This window comes from Petaurus breviceps, unplaced genomic scaffold (genome assembly GCF_028583685.1).
Source record: "Petaurus breviceps papuanus isolate PSGF00001 unplaced genomic scaffold, PetGlider_PUasm1.0 38, whole genome shotgun sequence".
Lineage (NCBI taxonomy): Eukaryota > Metazoa > Chordata > Mammalia > Diprotodontia > Petauridae > Petaurus > Petaurus breviceps.
Window position 1 is genome coordinate 63,673,991 of NW_027186304.1, and position 4,465 is coordinate 63,678,455.

At 38.4% G+C, this 4,465-nt stretch overlaps 1 pseudogene; it reads right to left on the reverse strand.

Annotated features, from left to right (window-relative positions):
• Positions 1-772: 772 nt before the first annotated feature.
• LOC138170117 (ATP synthase F(0) complex subunit C2, mitochondrial pseudogene) lies at positions 773-1,403 on the reverse strand (annotated as a pseudogene).
• Positions 1,404-4,465: the final 3,062 nt, after the last annotated feature.

Genomic DNA, 4,465 nt, shown 5'->3' on the forward strand with positions numbered 1-4,465 from the left:
TTGCTTATTCCTTTCCTTCCCCCCTTTCCCTTTCTCACAAAAACCCTGGGAGGTACATGTTATTATTATCTTCATTTTATAGATGAGGAAACTAAGGCAGAAAGAAATTAAGTGACTTGCCCAGGGTCACAGCAAAAAATTACCCGAGGCACTAACACCTCAAAAAAGAAGAAGTCAAAGACACTCACTTGGGGAATTACTTATTTTTTGGGCTGCCTCCCATTTCCTTTCCCACATCCACGTGTATCTGAATTCTACCTGTCCAATTATACTGCAGCTTCCTTAAAAACAAACACTGTATATTTGTGTACTACATAACATCTTGGTGTTCAATACCTGCTGAAAGAGAGGGAAAATGATATCAGTGAAAACTGTGGTAGCCATCAGTTATTTTTACAGTCTCCAGAGTCATAATTCAGTAGCATAAGCCACAGCTCTAGTCTTCCACTCAGCATGTGTGTTGTGTATTAGATAACAGAATCCATTTTTCTTAAGAAAGTTTTTCTCTTCTTGTGGGTTAAACAGTTGTTTGTCACAGCATAGCAAGACATGACAGAAAGATGGCATAAGTGAAAAAGAAGATGAATACCAATGTCTTAATAAATATTCAATGAGGAATATGAACACTAATGAATATCAGTCATTAATTACATTTCATAATGACTCATATCATTATGAGTCTAGCTTAAAGAAAAGAAAAAAACTTGCCATCAAGTTTGGCCCCATAAAAATATCTTAAGTGTTATATTGGTAGTCAGTGACACAAAGCAAATTTACTTTTTTTTCAGCTTATTAATACAGTATTTATTTGTCTTCCCTCTGTCAAGCCCTGAGCCCATGGCTTTCCCCAGGGCTACCTGGTAAGATGGAGGTGGAGGTATGCACAGGCTGTAAGAGACATGGAAGGACCAAGAGGACAAGGAGGAACATTCAGAAACATATGGGGAATAGAAATGGCTCCATCACATGGCGAAGAGGATGAGGAAGGCCACCATCAGGCAAAAGAGCCCCGTGGCCTCAGATAGGGCAAAGCCCAAGATGGCATAGGAAAAAAGCTGTTGCTTCAGGGAGGGGTTCCTGGCATAATCGATAATGAGACTTCCAAACACAGTCCCAGTCCCAGCTCCAGAGCCGGCCACTCCTACAGTGGCAGCCCCAGCCCCAATAAACTTGGCTTCTGTGTCAATATCCCTTGAGACGGCACTAGTTTGCAATCCACATCTGGGGACAAGAGAGGTCAAGGGACCTGATGCTGCCAAAATTCTGAGGTTCTCATCTGTCCGAACCTCTGGACATTTTAGCACCACTGCAGACCGCAGTCTACTCAGCAGCTGAGAGCTGCTCCTCACAAGGGCAGAGGTAGAGATGAACTTGGCACAGGCGTACATTCTCAGGGGGTGAGGGGCAAAGCTGAAGAGCTGCCAGCAGAACAGAGGAGACAGAGAGGGGGCTGCAAATTTATTTTTAACAGTCTGGGTTGACTAAAATAATACTAATATCATATAAATGTGAGACTCCTGGATTTTTTTTAACTTGTTTATGATGATGTCATTTATAAAACCATTCCAAAGAGGAGTCATCTATTATTATGTAAACTGATTGGATTTATTTTCTCAGTATTAATGTATTTACATTTAAAAATCTCACTTCCACCTCAATGACTTTGAGGTTATAATTATTTTTGAAAGATCCCCTCATCTTTCTTGTTTCTACATTTATCCCCTTCATACAGAAGTGTGTAACACACCCTCCCTTCTGCTGTGACTCTACTGTATGGCAAAATGTCAACCCAGCTTAGGGAGATTTCTTCTCTGATGACTGCAGAGATTTCTGCAAGGCACTTGTAATGATAATGAAAAGCACTATTCTTACCAGTGCAAAAGGGTTATTATTAGTTCCAAGGAATAGGAAAAAAAAACTTAGAGGAACATTTGATGAAAAGCACTTGTAAATATTTAAGCATTATTTGGAATTCATGAACATCTGGGGCTGGTAAGAGCCTGCCATCGTTTTGTCTGGTTAGGAAACAGGTGCCTGATTAAAAACATATTCTATGAGTTTGTCCCATTATACTCAGTTATCTGAGCTCAACTACATGTCCCATGGCTGTAATGGAAATCACAGATCACTCACCCATTCATTGAGAGTGGAAAATTCCCCTAAGAGAGTGAAAAATAAAAGGAAAAATTGGTTGCAACCTGTTACAGCAGCCGATTGAATCATAACCACTCTGTTGACACCAAATAAGACATTGTTAAGGTCTGGTGGGCTTCCTCAAAGAGGACAGAGTAGGTGATTAAACACCCACAGCTACAAATGCTTATTGTTTTCTGGCAAGGTTGTGTAAATCCCAGTCAAATTCTGGTTAAGCCAGGGATTGTCAAAAATAGCAGCTAATATTCAAAGAATGGATATTTTATTTTGGACAGTACTTTCCAGCTTACATTGAGATACAGGCTTCTCTGACATTTGGGAAATACATACCATAGGTATAGAGAAAATAATGTTTGGTATAGGTATAAAGCAAATTTAAAAAGTATTTTTATTTTTAATTTCTCAGTGCCATTATCCTACTAAGTTATCGCTTCAGTTTGAGCAAATTTAAAAGAAAAAAGAAATAAGTCCTCAGTACACAGCAGCATAATCCCACAAAACCAATTCCCACATCAGTCATGTCAAAAATGTATATCTCTTTCTCCATCTGAAGTCCATCTCTCAGGAGGTAAGTGGTATGTTTCATCTTCATTCATTTGGACTAATGATTTCTCATTGTATTGATATGAGCTCTAAAGTTTTTCAAAGTTTTATTTTCCCCTTTGATATTATTATTGCATACATTATTTTCCTAATATCACTTCTCTTAGAATCAATTCCTAGAATCTTTCGCTTTCTCCTGAAATTGTCCATTTTGTCATTTCTTATGTCTAGGCAAGATTATTTTGTAAAAGCATCATTAATATGTGTAGTGATTATTCACAGTTTAACATACTTAAAGTTTTTTTTTTTTAAAGCAATCAGGGTTAAGTAACTTGCTCAAGGTTACACGGCCAGTTATTTCTAGGTGTGGTACTGAATGTCTGAGCCCGGGATTTGATCTCCAGGTCGTCCCAACACTGGAGCCGGTACTCTTACTCGCTGAGCCACCTGGCTGCCCCCAAGCAATTGGGGTTAAGTAACTTGCTCAAGGTTACACGGCCAGCTGTTTCTGGGTGGGTGCTAAGTGTCTGAGCCCGGGATTCGATCTCCAGGTCTTCTCAACACTGGAGCTGGTGCTCTTACTTGATGTGCTACCTGGCCGCCCCTTAAAGTTTTTTAAAATGATGTGGAACCAAACTCAGTCTAGCAAACTTGATGATGAAACCTTGATTTTGGGGATTCCATATCAAAGGTCAGTGAAAGTCCCATTAGTTATTGAGTGATTAGAAAATCAGCAGTATCATCTCTTTTGGCACTACTCTGCTGACCATCACAATATCGCTTCCTATGTATACATTAGTATTATTTCTTTGGAGATTAGTACACACTATAATATTTGCTCTAATGTGTTTTTGCAGAAGCAAACACAGGAATCCAGAGAAATCTAGAAAGAGAATTCTATTTGAGCAAATAGATGGTACTGGATAACGTAATGCTAATATTCTAATAGAGGGAACAGAAATAATGTCTCTTCAAAAAGTGTATTGGTTCTATGTTGAGGTTTTCAAAGCAAGAATTAGAAGGGAGGATAAAAGGAATACTGTATCACAGAAGGTTCTGGAACTTGTTATTTCTTGTAATTGTGGTGTATGAAGATACAAGTATACAAACAGAAAAGAGTGAGGAGAGTTGGCATCAGATGGATCTCACTTTTATCTGAAATGGACAAAAGAGAGCTGAACATGGTCACACATATCCCACCCACACACAGAGAGGTCAGTGCACAGATACACCAAACTCAAAAGGAAAATAATGGGGATAGGGATGCAGGCAGGGTTTAAGAAGGATAAAGAAATATCTAAAAGGTAAAATTTATGAGCAAAACAAGTTTCCTGATCTTTGAGAGGATCAAAAGGAGTAAGGGAAAAGCAAAGAGCTATAATCTAAGGAGGTTAAATTGCCTCAGACAGTTGGGGAATATGAACATAACAGGATGTTATTGTACTGTAAAATAATCACAACAACAACAAAAAAGATTATTTCAAGGAATCCTGGATGGCATGAAATACTGCAGAGTGACGTAAACAGAACCAGAAGAACAATTTATCTGACAACAACATTGCAAAGAAAAACAAATTAAAAGCTCTGATCAAAACAATGGTTGACCAGAGGACCTTTTTTTACACCATGTACCATTTTCCTAACAGGTGATTAAAAAAAAGTGCAAAGACATACATTTTGGGGAACTCACGAATCAAAGAAAAACTTTCAAAAGCCTTAAAGTTCTATGTAAATATGAGCTATTATTGTGGTTGTTGTTATGCATTTG